Source organism: Phascolarctos cinereus, unplaced genomic scaffold, assembly GCF_003287225.1.
Source record: "Phascolarctos cinereus isolate Bilbo 61053 unplaced genomic scaffold, phaCin_HiC Scaffold_5;HRSCAF=322, whole genome shotgun sequence".
NCBI lineage: Eukaryota > Metazoa > Chordata > Mammalia > Diprotodontia > Phascolarctidae > Phascolarctos > Phascolarctos cinereus.
Genome location: NW_027555958.1, coordinates 334,506,524 through 334,527,944, shown reverse-complemented (window position 1 = coordinate 334,527,944; position 21,421 = coordinate 334,506,524). Strand labels below are relative to the sequence as shown.

Sequence of the window (21,421 nt, the reverse complement as noted above, 5' to 3'; positions counted from 1 at the left end):
TTAGGTGTGGGAACCCTTAGAGTTAAGGAGAACAATGGTGCTATTAGCATGTTTTATGTCCTTACTTGGGAAAGACTAGCTAATTCCACCATCTTCTGCCAATATGATAAGAAAACATTAGTAGATCACATATGTGAGTGAGCCTTTGCAAAGTCCACATTCCTAACCCTTGCTCGAAGATCTTTTTCCATTTATTTAGCCAGTGACCTAAGAAAAAAAGTCATAAAGCATTTAAAAGAAGCTAGCTTTGGAAAGAGCCTGCCTGTATATCCAGTTATCTTTCTTACTTCATTCTGCCATCAATATTCCCACCATGCTTTAAAGAAAAACAACATAGAAGGAGTAATCAGACTGCTGTTATGGCTCTCTGCCTACATTCCATCCTTGTTCTCCTTGTGATATAAATAGCCATGTGAAATTGCAAAGCAAATGGGTATGTTGAAGCCTAAGTACTTAACTATTGTTGAGAATTAGACGTTACACAAAAGTGGTATATAATTCACCACTGAAAGAGACTCTTGAAACTAGATAATGGTTTACTTGAAGTTTGTAAACATGTTTGGTAATTCAGGCTGACATCTTATCCATGATTTAGATATGTGTATCAAATGTGCCTCCTTTAAATGAAGGAAAAGCCATTCACAGAGATACCTGTGTCCCTCCTGCCTCACCCTGCCCCCAACACCTTTTCTTGATGTAGTTACAACTTGTTGATATATTCCTATAAAATTAATTAAGGAGACATTTATTCTGATTCTTTTTTTAAAATTTTTTTTCTCTTCTAGTTTGTTTCAGTTACTACCTCTTGATGTGCTTAACTAATCAAACAGTGGTTGGTTTTCAAGTGGGAACAGCATTTGCACATGGTCAAGTGGTCTGGTTTCGAACATACTTTCTTGAATTCGTTGGTATGGATTTTGGATACCCAGGAACTCAATTTGTCTTCAGGGTAATATTTAGTTACTTAGCTCTCTTGAGGATTCCTACTAGATCAAAAAAATTAAATAATATATGCTACATACTTGCAGTTTGCATGGGGCCTAGCACAGTCATTGAATTATAGGATTTTAGAGCTGGATAAGACCTTAATGATACCTAGTCCCTTAATTTTTCAAATGGGGAAACTGAGGCCTAGATTTGTAGTAACTTTTCCAGGGGCACACAATATAAGTGACACATGGTAAGTATTCAGTAAACATATATACATATATACATATATATATATATATATATATATATATATATATATATATATATATATATATACAGAGAGAGAGAGAGAGAGAGAGAGAGAGAGAGAGAGAGAGAGAGAGAGATTGAATAATTTGAGAAATAGGATGCCAGAGACAACTTTCTCAGTGGAAGGGGAAGGTGTGTGTGTGTGTGTGTGTGTGTATCTGTCAAAGTTCTATATGAGATGTGTGTTGTCATCAACTCATCCTGTGATTTATAATCATCTATAGTTGCTTGAGGTACTGGAAGATGAAGTAAATTGACCTATGGACATACCTTGTGGAGACTGAACATGAATTCGGTTCTCTCTGATTCCCATTATGCTAAGCTAGGCACCTTTAAATATTAGAATTTCTTGATCTGAAGTGTGAGGCATAGCTAGGTATTTAGGATTCAGTTTTTAAACAGGGAATATGACATCTCAAAAAATAGTCTGTTCATGCTTTCTGTATGACATTCATGGTATTGTCTCATTTGTATTGAGAACTATTATTGGGCAATGAGGAGACAGTCAGACATAAGACCTTATGTTTCCACAATAATGAACTCTCTTAAATAAAAGAAATACAATTGTTTTAATTTCCTAGAAAGAGAGAGTTAAACAACTGATTTACAAGAAAACACCATGCTACTTAAGCATTCTCCTAACCTAGATCAGAAACTTGGAGTCTATAAATTTGTTTATTAAACCTTGTGATAACTATTGCAATGTAATTGGTTTTCCTTGTAATCCGGTGTATTTTATTTTGTTCATTTAAAACATTATCGTGAGAAGGAATCCACAGGCTTTGCCAGATTGTCAAACAGGCGCATGTCTGTCACACATACACTTACACAGAGATTAAGAACCTTGACAAAGTTAAGGGGTTTTGAACTAGGCTGAGGATTTTTGTAACTTTTTTTCTTTTCGTAAAGAAAAATTGTTGACTTTACTTTTTCAGAACTCCTTCGCTCCACTAGGAAAAAGAGGTTGATAACCCATTGATAAGAATAAAGAACTAGATCCTCGTTACCAAACAGGTGTAGTCTTCACACACTGCTTTCTTTTGGGGTTCTATCCCTGGTGAATATCCATAGAGTTTAGAGGAAAGGACTCTGGTTTCCAAGAAGAGTTGGTGCTCTCTACTGACTTAGCTGGGCTCTTGTCCTTCTGTAACAATATGTCAGCACCTAAGGTTATTGCTGTTGTTTGTATTTGCTTTGCCCAGTTGAAAACTTTTGCCCCGCCCCCCCCTTCTGGAGGCAAAAATATAGCAGAAGACAATAGCTGGTTGCCTTATATAAACTACCTGTATATTCGGAAATTAAACAGAACTTTCTAGTTCTGACTGCTACGTAGAGAATCTGCTATTTCCTTTCCTGTCGGTAAACAAAAAGAAGTCAGTTAAAAGAGTGGGAAATTAGTTATTTACAGGATGTTTGCTGTATCAAAGGAAGGAAAAGTGCCTTTTACAGAACTGAATCTATTGTGTTGGGGATATTACAGCTTAATTAAGTACAACTTCTAGACATGGGAAATTAACTGAAAAAAATACACACTAACAGTCATTGTTTTAATCAGAGCTTTAAGAGCTTATTTCCTAAATTTAAAGTTTAGAATTTTGTAATGTATCAGCATAGCATAGTAGAGTATGGAAAAACAGAAAGTTGATACCTAATTAAGGCAGAATATTTGCTCTTCTCATCACCTCCCCCCATACTCCCAGACCACTTCCAAGTAAAAAATCCTAATGAAATATATTAATGCCAGGATGTTATATATCAGTATATTTTGCTTATGAAACATTATTTTGAGAGTTTTACATATTTGAAAATTTGAGTGAGCTTAATTATCTTGGATACTAATCTAATTAAATAGGGCTAGGTAGGTTTTCTGCCAGTGAAACCAGTTAGATTGTTGACCGAGGTGATAAAATAGAAGAGAGATTATTGGATTTAGAAGATCTGAGTTCTATGTTATATCCCCCCCCCCCCAAACTTTTTCACCTTAGGCAAGTCATCTCTTTATCTCTGGGATTCAGTTTCCTTATCTGTAAAATAGCACTAGCAATTTCAAATGGAGATCAAATGATACATAATGTTTATATGATTCTTCTTAACCACCAAACTGTGCTAATGGAAGATGCAAGTTGTAAATAATGAGAGATTGACCAGGTCAGAGAATAATTTTGGATACTGTACACTCATAGTCTTTCTGGTTTTTTTTTTCTCCTTATTTAAAAAAAAAAACAAAACTCACTTAGAGCTCAGGAATCTAAGCCCTGTTTGCAGAAAGTTATACCACTTAAAGAGAAGAAAGAGAAGGAATAATTATCTTTACTCATCAGCGGTTACTAAAAGATGCAAGGAACAGTACAGTTTTAGTTCTTAGAACATTTTATATTTGTTTAAAATTAGACCTAGTTGTGAAAAGAGATCCATTTAAAGCTGTCAGAGAGTGTAGGCTTACCATGTTAATTAGTCTGATTTCCGAAAAGGCTGGGGCAGGTAATTGGCTATCAGCCATTTCTTATCTGTTAAACATGATCTGTCACTATAAAAGGGGTTAGTTGTTAGTGGCCTCACAGGGTAGAATTAGTACCACCAGGTAGGTATTATCAGAACACTTAATTCCAACTCAGTATGGTGTTAGGGGGAGGGAGCTCCCAAACAATTTTATAACATCTAGGACTCTCCAAAAGTGCAATATTGCCAATGCCTTGGTGATTCCTGAAGACATGATATGTCTTTTTTTTGGAGGCTAGATGAAAAGTTGAGCTATTTGTTGTACTGGAGCCAAGAGATTTTTTAGGTTGTTGCAGCTAGAATATTATTATCATTAGCATCATTATTATTACCATTATCATTATGTTTCATCAGATTTCTAAGCCTCTAAGATCCCTTGAAAATCAGAAATTATGATTTATAAGTTTGTGCTTTTGTTTAAATAGAGGAATATTACCTTTAAAGGAGTTATTACCTACCCCATTGCTTCACTGTCAAATGAGGATAGGTAGATACCAAGTTGATCTCACTCATATGGTTTGCCAACATTTATATGTAATGCCATTTTATCTTAACAGAATTCAGTATTAAAATGAACATAGAGTTATGTTACTGTGACACTTATGTACCATGCCATTCTGTTCTTGCAGGTTTCTCCTTTCCCTTGGAATGATGCTCAGGCACTGAAGAAAGGCACCTCATTTCCTTTCCATACAAGGTAAGCTTCTCCAGGGAGGTGATTCATTCATCAACATCTACTCAGTCTAAGCAAATGAGGGGCGGGTAACAGCTGACTTCTCTTTGAGAAATGGGTTTATGAGAAACATTTATTCTCTTCTGAGTTGTTAATGCTTCCTTTTTCAAATTTCTTGAACTATTTAGTCATGTCTATTCCCTACACTTGAGTAAATGGGCTTTTCTTCCCTCCTTTCCTTGCAGAGTTGGGGGGAAAGTTGTGGAATGTTGCATATCATGTTAGGCTTAGGTGATATAATGATAATAATAATGATTATAATAATAATAATAATAATAATAGCTAGCATTTATGTAGCGCTTGCTATGTGCCAGGCACTGTGCTAAGTGCTGTATAATTAGCATCTTCTTTGATATTCACAGCAACCCTGGGAGAGTTAGGTGCTGTTATAATTGTCCCTATTTTGCAGATAAGGAAACTTAAGGCAGGCAAAAGTTAAATGACTTGCTTAGGGTCACAGAGCTAGTAAATGTCTAAGTCAAATTTTAACTGGGGTCTTCCAGACTCCAGGCCCAGCATTCTATCTTCACCTAGTTGTTCCAGGAATTTAAAAGGGTCATAATCAGGAAGTAGTTGTCAGATAAAAGTAGCCTACTCAATAAAAAATTCGAAATAAACATGAGATGGACTATATCATTACTTTTTTTAAAAATAAGAGCTTTTGTTTTTACATCACTTTCATTTGCAAATATATTTTTCTTCTCTTCTACACCAAAGAGCCCACCCTTATAACAAGCAATAAACAAACAAGAGGAAAATCAGTTTGTTCAACAAAAATAACCAGCATATAAACTGAGTCTGACATACATACAGTCTTCCACTCCTGAAGCTCCCCACCTATGCAAGGAAAGGCCAGGCTTGGTCCTTATAATTATTTTGTTCAGTTTTGTTTTGCTCTTTCCATTTGCCTTATTGTAGTCCTGGTGTATACATTTCTGGTTCTGTTATGCATCAGTTCGTGTAAGTTTTCCTACGCTTCTCTGTATTTACACTGTTCATCATTTCTTACAGCACAGCAATCATGCATGACAACTTTCTCAGCCATTCCCCAACTGAGGGGGTATCACCTTTTCCTCCCCTAGTTCTTTGCTGGCATAAAAAGTATAGCTATGGATTGTGGATATGTATGGGACCTTTCTTTCTTGTCTTTGACCTCCTTGGGGTGTGCTTAACAGTGAGAATCTCTCTCCATACAAAGTTTATGAATATCTTAGTTACCTTTATAAAAAACCCTCAGCAATTCCAAATTGTTTTTGAAAATGATTGAACCATTTCATTTCTGGTCGGGTTTTACTTTAAGAAAGTTCATACCAAATAGTTGACTTTCAGAAGCAAGAAAATTTGGGAATTGATTCAATGAAATTTGGTTTGGGTACAACTTTCCAGGGACCTGTTTTACAAATGAGATGATATTAATATATATTTTCAAGGGATGGAATTATAATTTTTCTAACTCTTGAAATATCAAAATGTTGGTATCTATATATTTGCAGACATTGAAAGGCAGATCTTGGATAGAAAATGATGACCCAGGGTGTGTGATATGCTTGTCTTAGATTGTAACATGGTAGGGAAAGGGTGGGGATGCTTCATTGTGATCCCCATGGTAAACTTTATAAAGAGGTGAAACTTGCCAAAGCAATATTGTATCTCCTTCTGTATCAGGCAGTAGACTGGAAACTGGCAAAACACTAGTCTTATGAAAAATTTGGTCTCTGTCTTGGCTCCTGGTATTACCAAGAAATTGACTTACTAAACAGTGAGTCTGTAGTAATAAGTTATTTTCTTATAATGTATTCTCTCATAAAGATTTGGGGCTTCCTTTTGGAAATCCCCCAAATCAATACCATTGTTGGATATTCTAAAAAAAGATTGTGATCATTTAAGCATACTTTTCAAGAAGTATGTTGAATAAACTAGTACTTTCTTTGCCCTATCTATTTAATGAATATCACACAAAAATAATGTGTGGCTTGGTGATGCAGGTTTTATGAAAAACTGGATAGTGGAAGGAATATTCTTGTTTTGTTTCCTCTAAGCAAATTCTTTAGAAGAGGAAAAGAGCCTTGTGATGGAATTCCTTGTAATTCTGTTCAGGTAAATAGTATACAACTTTTGGACAAAGAAAGAGTTTGGTGGAATAAGGATGGCAGTGAGACATAGGATCTCTTTAGTGACAGGAGGAAATGATAGGAGACAAATTCATCCTCATCTCCTTCCCTACCTTGTGTCATTGTCTTTCCCTATGCTTATATTGTTTTCATTTGGTTCATATCCATAGAATGATTACCCAGAGTTTTCTATCTATTCAACCGGCAGTTTGTGTGGCCACCATGTACTGTTTTATGCCATGTGATAATATTTGGTAATGATGAAGTCTTGAGTACAGAGCAATATATAGAAAAATACCAGATACACTTTTTTTGAATGATGAGCAAGATAACAGGTGTAATGGTAGTTTGCCATTTTACAAGGTTTTCTGTAGATGAGCATAGGGTCAGTTGCCAAATCTCACTGTTCTAGATAAAAATAAACTATCCTTTGTTGAATCTTACAACTTTATATGTCACTTTATGGTTAAAAGATTCTACATACAGTATCTTACTAATTCCTTGCTCCAACACTATGAGGTAAGGAGAACCAAATATTTTCCCATGTTACTGATGACAAAATTGGAGGCTCAGACTACATCGGTAATAAATATTAAATTGACATTAGAGCCAATCTGTTGACTAACCAGTCAGTGTTTTTTACCACATTACCTTTGCAGATCTTTTGTTTAATGAGAGTTCCTGCAATTCTTGGATGAGGATGAAATTGGAGTTCAAAAGTAAAGAGTATTCCAATGAAAACAAAGATAATGTGCCTTAGAAATGACAAGAACCATGTGAATATTTATTGAGAATGCAGAGGGCAAAAGGTTGGGATCAAGTAAATGGTATACAACTTCTGGACAAAGAAAAAGTTTGGTGGAATAAGGATGGCAATGAAACATGGGATTTCTTTAGGGTTAGGAGGAAATGATAGGAAACAAGAATATTTACTTTGGTATAGACCTCTCACTGTGCACAGCCATACTCCAGTGACTCTTGTAATGCTTCCTTGATCAGGTCTGAAACCAATGTAATAAATAATTTTTTTTTGTAGCAGTAATCAGGTGACCAACCTAAGTAGTATTGCATGCTTGCTGAACAGGCCATCTGATAATCATCTCTCCATTCAGTTCTCTCAGCAATGAGTAAAATACCTGCTTCTAGGAGGAAGCACTTTCTAACTTTTTCTCTGCTCATGAATGTCTTTCTTTGAAAGGACTTTCCTCAGGGGATCAAAAGAAAAGGTCAGTTTTGGTGAAGGCTGAAATGATGGGAAATAGCTAGGATTTGAAATGTGAGATCTTTTAAATATCTAGATATATATGCATAATATTTTGTTTCTTTTATTTAAAAATACTTTTCGTTGCTTGACATAAAGGATCTTGTCAATTGAAAAAAAATGGTATATGACTAGGAGTAACTAATCTTTGTATGATGCTTTATGTTTTACCAAGCATTTTTTCATGTATGGTTTTATTCGATGTTGACAATAGTTTTGTGAATTATAGTATAGATGTAATTGTTCCCATTTTACTAATGAGAAATCTAATGCTCAGAAAGGTTTGTTTCCATCCCTAAGTTATTAAGCTATTAAGTGTCAGAGTTTGGTCTTGAAGTGTAATGTTTTTTCTATTCTACTCTGGCTGACCAAATCAGAAGACAAGCCTTATTATAATTATGCTGATAAGTTACTTATAGTTATGCTGATAGATCTGCTTCAACTATGTGGAATCATATTTTAGATACTATATTGGTCTGAATACATGATGTACTTTCCTCCCAGTTGTGATGTTCCAAATCCCAGTGCCTGGCTGTCAGGATGCTCCTAGTGTCACAGACTCACCTTAGACATCCCCAGTCTCCCAAGGAAGGAGAAGCTTCCTCTTTGGCTGAACACCTCCTCTGCCTGTGTTAGATGTTCTTGCTGTTGGTGCTACAAAGTGAAGGAGGCCATATTCTTCCCCTTTGCATATGTGCATGTAGGGGGGGAGGAGAGGCATGGTGGGTATTCCTTTGTGATAGAGATTTCTCTGTGAAGTCCATCACCATTTCTTAACCTCCTATGTATGAGTGAGACTTTAGAGAAGATCACTAGGGGTTGATTGTGGAGGGAGATTCCATCTCTGCAAAAATTTTGTAGTGGGTAACTTGGGGCTCTAATTTCCATTTGTAGATGAGTGATTCTAGAACTGCTGTTTGATCAGTGGAGCTTGTGTTCTTGGAACGCTAAAAAAGTAGAAGGAGGAAGGGGGCAGAGTAGTAAAAACTCAGTGAGTAATAGGAGTTCCCAAGTTTTGTTATTTGGTGAAGAGCTATCTTGTAAATGGAAGGGAGAGGGGGACTGTGGGTGAAGAAAAGGACAGTGCATATGATCCATTTGTGTTGGCCTCCTCCTCAGTTGTAAAAAAGCTTGTATTTGTTTGTTCACCATTCTGAATTTCCCCTGATGAACCTGGGCTCCCTTTAACTTGCATTATCATGTCTGATTTTTTTCATTTTCTGAGTAGGAAAATTTACTCTTTGAAAAAACAATGGGTTTTTCTCAAATAAATCATTGTTTTTATGTGGTAATTTTGAGTAGTGCAATTATTTTTCAGTTAAAACATACATTTTAAAATATTTCCTTTCAGAGATCTCTAATTTTAGGGATGTAGCCTCTACTTGGCATTGGTCTGTCTTAAGAGTATAATATATATGCAAAGCTCCTGAACCTTTCCATGACAATGGTAATTGTAGTCACTCACCCTGACTATTTTTTTTAACAATAAGTGGATACTTTGTTATGTTCACTAAATGCAAAAAAATTACTTTTTTCATTTGCTTAATGTCTTTGCTATTTCAACAAAAGAAGTATGAGTGTAGTCATTTTTTTCTTTCCTTTGCAGGGACCTTAAAAGCCTTTCAATGAAATGTATCACTAAAGAGTTCATTGTTTGAAGTCTGTAGCCATTATATTGACATCATGGTTGATAGGATGGCATAGTGACTAAGGATTTTCTTTCTGGTTTGGCCATGAACTCTGGGTGTAAACTTAAGCTGATGACTTAATCATTTGATGCTTCCATTTCCCCACTGGCAAAGTTGGTAAATAGTAACGTTGCTACCCTAACAGGACTGGAAGCTTATTTACTAGAGAGTTGTGGTACTTGTGTGGGCAATAGTAAGGCTGCTATTTAGACTAAGACCCTTTTGTTTGGAGACCAACTACTGTTTTGCCAAAGGTGGAAATGTCTCTATAAACTTGTGTTCTCAGGAGTATGTCTCACATTCACTAGAGTTCTTGTAAGGACTTCAGATCCATCATAGGCGTGACTTCACTGGAATGGGAGTGGGGATATGCTATCCTGTCACCTAGAAGTACCGTCCACATCATACTGTGTACAGTGTTCTCTTGGTTCTGCTCACTTCACTTTGCCTTAGTTCATATAAGTCTTCCAGGTTTTTCTGAAAGCATCTTACTCATCATTTCTTATATAGCACAGTAATATTCCAGCACAAATCATACCACATCTTGTTCAGCCATTCCCCAAATAATGGGTATCCCCTCAACTTCCAATTCTTTGCCACCACAGAAAGAGCTGCTATTAATGTTTTGGACATATAGGACTTTTTCCTTTTTCTTTAATCTCTCTGGGGTATAGACCTAGAAGTGGTATTGCTGGGTCAGAGAGTATGCACAGTTTTATAGCCCTTTGGGCATAGTTCCAAATTGCTCTCCAGAATAGTTGGTTCAGTTCACAGCTTCATCAATAATGAATTAGAGTTCCAATTTTTCCACATCTCCTTCAACATTTGTCATTTTATTTTTTTGTCCCATTAGCCAACCTGACAGATATGAAGTAGTACCTCAGAGTTTTTAAGATGTGTATTTCTCTAATTAATAGTGACTTAGAGCATTTTAATATGACTGTAGATAGCTTTCATTTCTTCTTCTGATAACTGCCTGTTGAAATCTTTTGACCATTTATCAATTGGTCAAAATTGGTCAAAATTTGACTCAGTTCTCTATATATTTGAGAAATGAGGTCTTTATCAGAGAAACTTGCTGTAAAACATTTTCCCCCACTTTCATGCTATGTTAGTTTTGTTTGTGCAAACCTTTTTAATTTAATGTAATCAAAATTATCCATTTTGTATCCTGTAATGTTTTCTGTCTCTTATTTGGTCATAAATTCTTCTCTTATCCATAGATCTGATGGCAGAATTTTCCATGCTCCTCTATTTTGCTTATGATACCAACCTTAATGTCTAAATCGTGTCCCCACTTTGGCCTTCTTTTGGTATACAGTCTGAGATGTTGGTCTCTACCTAGTTTCTGCCAAACTACTTTCCAGTTTTCCCAGCAGTTTTTGTCAAATAATGAATTCTTGACCAAAAGCGTTGATCTTTGGGTTTATCAAAAACCAAATTACTATTGTCCTTTACTACTGTGTATTATGTACTTAATCGATTCTTCTAATTTACCACTCTCTTAGCCAGTACCAGATTATTTTAATGATTACTATTTTGTGGCACAGTTTGAGATCTGGTACTGCTAGGCCTCTTTCCTTCAATTTTTTTTTATTTAGTCCCTTAATATTCTTGACTTTTTATTTTTTCAGATCTGTGACCCAGAACTATGTATGGGCAATGAAATAAGTTTCTTCTGCACCTAATGCTAGCAGAGGGCCCTTTAGCCTCTTTCTGACTAGTTGTCCAATGCTCTTACCTTCTGTGAGCTGAGAGCTGTTGAAGCTGTTCCTGATGCAGCTGCCTCCAAGGCCTGCTGCTGGTGTTGACATAGCATACCTTGCTCTGCATTCCAGGCCAACCACCACCTTGGTGTGACAGACCTTTCCTACCACCTTCCTAAGTAGTCTTGCATTGCAAAATTGTTTCACCCCAATCTATTGTTGATTATGCTGCTCCAGAATTCAATTTGAGGCACTATTTTAAAGCTGTTTGGAGGGAAACTTGGTAGAGTTCAGGCGAGTTTCTGCCTCCACTCTACCATCTTGGCTCTGTCCTCTAAGTGTTTTCTTAAACAATTCAGTGACAAATTGTTCTTCCATCAACTTGTTGGAATTCCACGGAATTTACTATGATTGGCTGGGAGGATCAGCTCCTTGTGAGCCTGTGTCCACTTTCCTCATTGTGAGTCTGAATAGTGATCATGTGCTAAGCAGCTCCTTTATCAAGGGTTCTTCACCTTTCTGTATGTTTCGTTGAACCCTTTGGCAGTATGGTAAAGCCTATGAACCTCTTATGAGAATACTATTTTTAAATGAATAATATAAAATACCTAGGACTACAAAGAAGACATTGAAATATACTTATCAATATTAAAAAAAAAACACTTCATAAGTTAATGGACCCCAAGTTAAGAATACCTGTCCTTTACACATGTATCTCTCTTTAAATGAGAAGATGTTTACATTATTCATTTAGAAGCTGAAAAACAGTTGCAATTCATCCACATAACCCATGATAAATGTTCGGGAGCTTATTTTCTTTCTATTTTTTATTTTTATTAAGCATTTCCCTTTGGGGCAAAGTATCAATGAAAAGTTTCATAGAAGCAACATTTATTAAGTAACAATAGTCAATGTTAACATTTGCTTTTCAGCCAAAAGTCAAATAGCTACATCATTGGGCAAGCATTTACTTTAGGTAATTAGTGTTGGCTTTAGAACATCCTAGGCTGGATATAGCTCTTTTTATGTGTGGATGAAAATGAAGATAGCTGTTCTTGCTCAGCTTTCAAGATGGTTAGTATAGCAGTATGTTTGTCTTTAAATAACACAAGGAAAACTATAGAATCTTTGGTTGGTCTCCTCCCAAGCCCCACTTCAGACAGAATGGCATGAAAGCCATGAGATTCCATTTTTAAACACCTCCTAAGATTAATTTGATGGACTGTGTTATGAAATCTGTTCATTTTCAATGGTGATGATAAATATATTGTATTGAACTAAATTCAGTTCTAGATATCCATTTCTTCCTTTCCCTTTTTCTGGTAAATGCCTGGGGGAAGGAGGGATGATGAATTGATTCTAAATAGCCTCTAAGACTCTTATTGAAATCACTCTTCCTCCTTGTTCCTCATAGAAATCTTTATCTAGGATCTTGATTTTATCTCTTTATAGAATAATTAGATGTGAAGGAAAAGTGAATGCTAAATGATTTAGGATTACAAATCTAACTTTTTTAGCCAATAATGATCATCCAGGTTCACTAAACCCTCTTTAGACTTTCTTCCCATAGCAGTCGTCTATATTGCCTTGATTTTGTCTGAAAGCTAACTGTTATTGAGGGCTGCCTAGAAGCAAGGAGATGCTAAAATAATCCACAGGATCAAATGACATAAAAGCATCCCTTGTTCTCAGGATTGACCTACCTTGAGCACATGAGAAATTTTATTCTCCTTCCAATCAGCAGTTATTGGAATAAATGGCCAATAAATTTTATATTTCTCTTTTTGTTGCTACCTGCTCTCCCAAACCCCTGCATGCACAGTGACTCTGATTATCTTATACTTTAAGTTGTTTTTAATATCAATGAAAAGTTAGTTGGATGATGGAATTTTTTCTATTAGTAAGCAGCAAGCAGCCATTCTCTTGCATTTTCTGTTCTTCAGTTCAATAAATCCTCCATGTAATACTTAAAAGTACGATGTGGTGGGGAATGGGAATAGGGGCTGGCTTTAACTCTGGATGATTTGGGTTCCTAGTACGATGTGGTGGGGAATGGGAATAGGGGCTGGCTTTAACTCTGGATGATTTGGGTTCCAAGTCTTGCCTCTGGCTAAATGACTCTGGGCAAGAGCCTTCCTCTCTCAGTATTCACGGACAGTTCTGACTGTAAATTGTGGGTGTATACTGAATTGTTTTGGTGAAGAGAATTTCACTTTGGGAGTTCTTTTTTTCTCCCCATTGATGAAACCTCAGGTCCAGCAGATCCCATCTTGTTCTTAACACCCAGAGTGTGGACAATACCTTGTTGTATTGTAAACACTTCTTTCTTGAGACTTCGGTGAACCAAGGGATCTAGAAGTTAGTTTCCTTAGGTGATGCCAAAGGGAGCTTTCCTAGTGAGTTAATGCTAGATGTACATTTTGATTTTGTTTTTGGTGGTTTTGCATACTGGTTTGTGTTGTACTATGATCTGTCTTGCCTTTAAACACTAAGTTACAAAGGACATAGAGATTGTATAGATCTTGCATCCCATATGACAAGAGTTCTTTGCAAGAACACCGTCCTGCTGCATGCCACAGGAATGTCAGATTCTTTTTTTTTTTTAAAATAAGGGTATGAATAGCTTAAAAATACAGTAGTTTGGCAGTTTGACAGATGATGCCAGATGTCTAACATATCTCTTTCGATGTGCTTCTATTCCTCCAAAAGCAGCTTTGTAGGTGTTTGTTAGGGTGCTAATTTTTATTTCTTCTCCTTCTTTTTAAAAAAGTGCTAAAATATGCATAGTTAGTAGTGCTAGAAAAAGAAAATGAATATGTGAAGCTCTTTCTTGCTCTTGAATTTCTGTCCTCTAACAATGTTTGTTCCCACATCTAGGGAATCCTCATGTCTAGGTCAAACAACAAATGCATTAACTGGTGAAGAGGGCATTATGTACATGTACATATACACATACACATACACATACACATACACATACAAATTGAGATAAACATGATATGTTTGGGTCTGTAAGGCTTGTGCTACAAGTAGCCAGGGGCCCCAAGAGCAAGACTTTCTCAACATTTCCTTCCATCCACCCACTTCCATGCAAATGCCCTGCCTGGTCTTAATCTCTCACCCCCCAATACCCAGACTTGAACAACTAATGCCAGATTATTCTAAAGTAAGTGAAGGCACATCATAGGAAGAGATCACCTAAAGCCTGATACGAAGTTGCAATAACTCCTTTACCACTTATTTGTGCTAGCACAACTCAGAATTGAAGCCATGAAATGTGTCCCAGCCTCCAGCCTCAAAGAGACCCTCAAAGGCTTTGGATACTGAGCATGGAGCAAGAGGTAATATTATCCTATTCACTTAGTGCTGCTCTGGGAGACAGGAAATCTGAGGTGGTGACTACCTCGTTGCATAATTATTAGGCCACCTGAGTTTTGGGGGGCGTCACTTCTCCTCATCTAGGAAATGGCCGGATTAATACCTTCTACTCTTCCCTGGTGTAGATGGGACAAATAATTGCAATAGAAGAAAAACAGAAACAGCAAATAGGTACATGTGGTTTCTGTATTCTAAAATACACCGATTGCTGTGCCCTAGCTGTTGGCATTCAGCACTTTTAGGGGGTAGTTCCAGGCTTCTGGAGTACCAGTGTAGTAAAGCATTGCATGTGGTGAGAAAGAGATGAGATGCTAGAAGCCAGGCAGAATTGTGGTCAAGTCAACAAGATGGGGGATTGCATGGTAAAGCCATAAACTCTTCTTGAAAGAGGGAGCAGAAATGAGAGGTTTAGTAGAGAGAAAGCTGGAATCAATTATGAAAGACCAGGAGCTGAAAGCTGGAGCCAAAATAGGAAGAACCACCAGAACAAACCCACCGGGTAGAGAGAGAACTGACAACTCATAGACAGTCATGACAAGTTCAACATATACTCTGGTGGCTTGTGTGGGCCGGTGCTGACTGGTCCTCTTTTCTATTGTGAAGGGCAAACACTGTCATCCATTGGGACTGGCATGCCAATTATCCCACATCAGGAATATTGAGCAAGTAGTGGTTGCAATAAAAAATATGTTTAATGAAGAACATAATGTTTTATACAACATGATTTTTTCTTGTTTTCTTTACTTTTTTTTTCAAAGCAGGTCAAAAATTCCATCAGTCAAGAGTTACTAACGTGTGTCCTTGGGATTTTTTAAGTTTACCTGTCAATAAAATCCTAAGATGCCAGGTGAGTTTAAAGGAGAGGGGGAAAAGGAACCAGTTATCCATCATCACTTTTAGTGATGGAATTAAGCTGATATTCTTAGTGTTTATTTTGTTAGTTTTGTTCTCCCTGAAGAAGCATCTGCATTGTTGTTTCCTGCATCTAAAGATGGTGCCTGAAACAAGAAGGAATCTTATGAGTCATTTAGTTCAACACCTTCGTTTTTCAAACATGAGGAAAATTCAGCCTAGGAAGGGGTGTGACTTGTCCAGGTTTACCAAGGTGGTCTCCAGTCTCAAATCCATTCTCCCATTATGTTGTATTTCTTTTTCATTAATAATAATTCATACTTATATAATAATTAGTTTGGATTTGGTCAGAGGGCCACATTTGAGGAGCTAAAACTCCTGAAAGCTTTCATGGAAATCACCTTATTATAAGGTAAATAGAAGAAGTATTATTGTCACCATCTTCAAGGTAAGGAATCTGACTGGCTAATGTGTGGGTATCTCCAGTCGGTGCATGAACTCCTAACTCCAAGTCCATTATTCTTTCTAATTGCATCAAGCTATCTCCCCAAAAGGTAATAAATCTGAGGGTTTTTTTAAAAATGGGTCCTTCCCCATGTATTGAAATCTTCACCATTTTTAGAAAACAAAGAGTAGCTAAAATTGGTTTGAACTTGTATTTTGTGAAAATGGGTGTGTGTTGCTTTAAGTGGTGATAGATTTCATTAGTCAGCTTTACAAGACACAGCAGGTATGCATTATAGCCTGCTGAAGGTCTGCCTTCTTAACTTCTCCAAATTAATCCTTTTTCTGAAAAGAGAAAGAAACTCATCTGTATTTTTTTTTCATTTAACGGCACTCTAAGGCATTTGAAATGTTTACTTAATTTTAAGTGATAAATGATCCTTTCTTGAGTTCATAGCTACTGTTGCAAGTTCAATTTCCTACTGTAGCTTGTTTCTAATACTGAGATAGGAGTTGCTGAGGTGTGTCCTTTAGTTAGAGGATGTTCTGTCAGTCAACAGTTATTTATTGTAACTTTACCTTTTGCTTCTGGGTTGCAATTCTAAGACTGATATGGGCTTCTAACAACAATCACTATTTGGGGCCTTATGATTTAAAATGAAAAGTTCAATGACAGTTTAATAGTTATATGACATTCTTTTAACAGCTATTCAGTAACTACTTTAGTACCCGCTTAAAAAGTCATCTTGCATAAATAAAATATTAAATAAATATAAAATTTAAAACTGTAAATAAAATATAAATAAATCATATAAATAAAGATAAATAAATCCTATACATAGGACAGGGTGTGTGTGTGTGTGCGTGTGTGTGTGTGTGTGTGTGTGTGTGTGTGTGTGTGTGTGTGTTCCTCATCATCCGGAAGCTTACTGTCAGTTTGGGAAGATGGGACTTGTAAGATAACCATAATAAGAGGTACTGTGTGATAAGCTTCTTATCAGTGACATAGAAGGTAAGTGGGAAGGAACTTCTGGATTGAGTTATTGGAGAAAGATTCATGAAAAAAGCATTTGGACTGGCCATTAAAGAATTGAAATAATAATAATGATGACTTTTTAGTAGGGAGGGGTTTAAGACATTATTGCCAAGGGAAGAAGACAGAAATAAAGCATAAAGTGTGCTTCTAGGAGACACTGAGCAATACTGATTTGATGCAGAGAGGTTATTGTTGGGGGAAAGCAGAAGATTAGGCTGAAAATATTACTTACAAGTGAGAAAATGGAGGCAGACAGATGTGAAGTGACTTGCCCAAGGTCACACAGACAGTAAACGTCTGAGCTTAGATTTGAAATCATGTCTTCCTGATTCCAGGTCCAGTGCTCTATTCCCTACACCACTTGGCTGCATGGCTTAGGAAGGTAAGCTAAGGAGTTTCAAGTAGACTCCTCTTATCAAAACCTTTTGTGGCTCCCATGCTTTATGTGTCATACGAGCAGCATTTTAGCCATATTAGCCTGACTCATACCTAGACTGTAACAATGGAAAGCTGTACCTTGTGGAAAATGAACAGATTAGATAAGAGGTGATAGTGTAGCATTTTACATAAAGAAGATACCCACCTATGTGGAAATCCTTGGACTTGAGGGGAAGATGTTTGGGTGAGGATCAAAGTAGGAAGAAAAAACATGATAGCATCTCGAGATTATACTGTAGGCCATCTGGAGGAAATGTATGAGAAGTTCCTGACACAGATCACAAGTCTGGAGCAGAAGCAGGATGTAGCTGTGATTTCAACTATCCAGACGCTTGCTAATAGTTTCTTTGTTAAAAGTAGAACAGAAAAATTTTTGATTTGTTTTGCTGATAAGATTCTAAGACCTGCCACTCTCAAAAGGGACCTCATCAGTTAAGGGAGACTTCCTTGAAAGAAATTCTAAAGATATAACTAACCTCTTTTGCCTCAAAGACAATGTAGTTAGTATGTCAGTGAGCTCAGATTTTCGAGGGCTGTGCCTTAGAGATACAAGTGAGGGCAGGTAAGTAAAAATTGGTGTCAAAGTAAGTCTAACATCAGAAAGACCAGAGCCCACATATGAGTTGAGTCTTGAAATAAATGTTTAAAAAAAGGCTTTTAGCCTTAGTGGGACAGAGGGGTGTGTGTGTGTAGTGTGTGTGTGTGTGTGTGTGTGTGTGTGTGTGTGTGTGTGTGTGTGTGTGTGTGTGTGTGTGTTTCTACAAAGCAGAATAAGGAGGGCAGCATTTGGAAATGGACTAAGTCTTGGATTTGGAGTCTGAGGGACTGAGTTCAAACTTTACTCTGCAAAACTTTGGGCAAGTCACTTAATTTCTCTTGGCCTCGCTTTCTTTTTCTATAAAATGAGAGGGTTCAACTAGATAACCTCTAAGGAATTTCTGGCTCTAAATCTCCTTCTGTCATGAGTTGTGGTGAAGAATTTGGATTAATTCATCCAAATGTTTTTATCCAGTCTCATATTGGAAAGAACTTTGGAAAAGGAATGAAAACATGGGTTCAAGGAGGTTCTTCTACAGGTACTAGAACACCTTGGAGGTCTCTTTCAACCCTGAGGTTCTGTTAATATCTACCTTATACAGTGCATTTAAAATTAATTTAACAAACATTTACATTCAGCTGTTCAGGAAGGCAGCTTTGCAGATGGGGAAGTTTACTTATGGGGCTTCTCTAGTCATGCCTTTTGTCCTAGGAGAGCTCTCGACAATGTACAGATGTACATAGGGTTTGGCTTTGAGTTTGCCTGAGGGCATGTTGACATTTGACCATGTTAGGAGCATGAGTTCTACCACATAGTGAAAAGGAGGAAGTATTATGTTAAATGGAGCACTAGTGCCCTATGATTGAGAGATATACTCCTGGAAAGTAGTTTGCTCACCCTGACTGACCAGAAGGATAATACTCATGGCAAGCAGGAAGGAAGCTGATCTCTAGCTCCATACTGGGCGCTGAATTCGTGATGTCGTGCCCTGCTCTGGTAATTCAGTCAGTGTTCTACTTGGCATAATTAAGAGAACGCCCACCCACATGTGGGATTAGTACCCCAAGAGTGTGAAATTAACACATCAAGTGAATTTGGTACCTTACTAGCCTTGGGCTTATTCCTGTAAATTGAAATTTGCAAGAATTATCCTTAGCTTTACAAACACAGTTTCAGTGCCTAGTTTCTGCAGGTGAAAGAAGTTCATGTTATTTATACTGTGGGAGATAGTATAAGTTTAGTTTTAGCACAGCCATACATAGTGATTGCTGAGGCAAAATGCTGTCCATCTGCTTGTAAAAACTGCCTTTGACTAAAAGAGACTTCTTATATGCTGCTGACATGAAGTCACTTAAAGTTATCCTACCTAGTAACCAGCTTTCACAGATGCTGGGCGGTTTTTAAAATTAACAATATGAAACTCAGCTTAATATAATGAAACTATTTTTGTGTTCAACCTGACATCTGCGACTGACACCATTTTGCTATTGTAGTTTTAATGAATTCCATAAAATAAAAAAAATCCCGCGCAAAGTATATTTATGAGTTGTCTTCAGCACATTTGATGACATCAAATGCCTCAAATCAAATGAGTTAACATATGTAAAGCACTCTGCAAACCTTAAAGTGCTCTATAAATGCTAGTTGTTAATTATTGCTGTTGTTTTTGTTTGTTATTATTATACCTGCCTCTGTTTTTTTCTCCCTGTGTGACCTTGGGTAAGTATTTTAACTTCTTTGGACCTCAGTTTCCTCATCTATAAAATGGTATTGATGACTTCTAAAAGTCTTTTCCAGGCAAAAATCTTTGACACCACTGATGGGATAAAAATCTGTTTGTGAAGCCTGGTACATAGTAGCCTATTAATAAACTCTAGTGCCTTTTTCCCCACTCCTGCCCTTCCCTAAGACTCTGAAAAGAATCAGGGTTAGCAGTTAATTACACTATAACATGAAAGGCTTCCGATCTGAGACCCCTGCCCCTGAGCTTACGATTCAATCAGCTGCTTACCTCTAGTGATGTCACTCTTCTTTCCCTCACTCTCATTAAATATTTTTGGGCTCTGACTCACTGTGAAGACTCATTTTGGTGCAAATGGTGGAATTTTTCTTGCCCACAATTTCTCTACTATTTATTTCTGACTCAAAGCTCTTCTGAGACCTAGTCCCCATCCCTTCCTTTTTGCTGAAGGCCATGGGGCTTTCACTCTCTGATTTTCTCCCTTGAACTGTCACTGTGGTTCTAGCTCTTCTTCCTTTGTTATCTGTTTTTTTTCATTGTTTATTTTTTGTGTTAAAGCTAATAAACAATAGTATCCCTGTGGTGTACAGTGGCAATGTTCAGCCTTGTCACTGAATCTGAATTCGGTATTGAAATTTTAATGTACCTCAAGCTCATTAAAACAGGATACTGTCTCTGCCTTTCAAGATGATTTATTAAGGAGGTTGCTGGTCATCAGATTGTCCTGAGTTCCTGTGTACATATAGTACCATGCTGGAAACAAGTAAAACAATATGGACTTTGCCCTCCAAGTTGACCGTGTGAAGGTATAGATTGTTTTGCATAGCCTTGGCAGACGGGAAATAAATCCAAATTACCCAAACCCTGTAATGATTGCAGTCTGCTGCATTCATTTTTTTTTTGGAAGGCATTTCATATAAGTCGCCATACTCAGCATTCTCTTTTCTATGCTTAGAGTTCAGTATATGGCTTATATATTTTTGAGGGAATTTAAGTGAAGATCAAAAGAAGCCTTCTTTCCATTTGTGCTTCAAGGATCGAGAGGCATCATGGTGTGGAGGCAAGTACTCTGAATTTGGAGCTGGACATCTGAAGTCCATTCCCAGTTTTATCACTTACTGCTTTTATAATCTTGGTCAAAGTCATTCTTCATCTCTGGACCTTGGTTAATTCATCTGTAAAATAGATGCTCTCCAGGGGTCTCTTTCAGCCCTAAATCTATGATATTGTGACTAATTAGGATATGAAATTAAGGACGCTGTTAGTGTTAAAACACAATTAATATGAAGCAGAAACTCTTCTTTGCTAAAACAAATACCTAGTCTTATAAGCATAGAAATGCAACTAGTTGTTTTTGTTTTTACTGCCTTATATGAGCAAGCATTTTTTGTTTTTTTAGCTATTTTAATACTCCAAATAAATGAAAGGAAGATGACTTCTCTTTTGATTTGTGTGGCCTTTTCTTGAGTAAGTTGTCTTATCTATTCCTAATCTTAGAAATGTAAATGGTTTAAAACCAAAGGGACCCTATTCATTAACCTAGAGCCCTCTTAGGAGTTTGTGTTTGAAGAAAGGGAAGATGAGGGATCTAGTTGTACAAAGTGAAGTTTCTCACAGTCTCAGTTGAGAATGAAAGCAAGTTTCTAATATCACTGTTTTCTTTTGGCTTTGTATTATTTTAGTCTGAGTTGGTTGGTTTTTCACCAGCTTTTAACTCACCTTTTTTCTAGTAGGTCCCTAAATGGAACTGATTGAAA

General features: G+C 36.9%; 1 protein-coding gene across 8 annotated transcripts in view; it reads left to right on the top strand.

Annotated features, from left to right (window-relative positions):
• SIPA1L2 (signal induced proliferation associated 1 like 2) overlaps positions 1 to 21,421 on the top strand; it is a 266,715-nt gene that overhangs the window by 62,612 nt on the left and 182,682 nt on the right. For all 8 annotated transcript variants that reach the window (XM_078156231.1, XM_078156233.1, XM_078156236.1 and 5 more), the window contains one exon: positions 4,368 to 4,435. The gene's annotated coding sequence lies outside the window, so the exon portion shown is untranslated. The remainder of the gene's footprint in view (positions 1 to 4,367; positions 4,436 to 21,421) is intronic.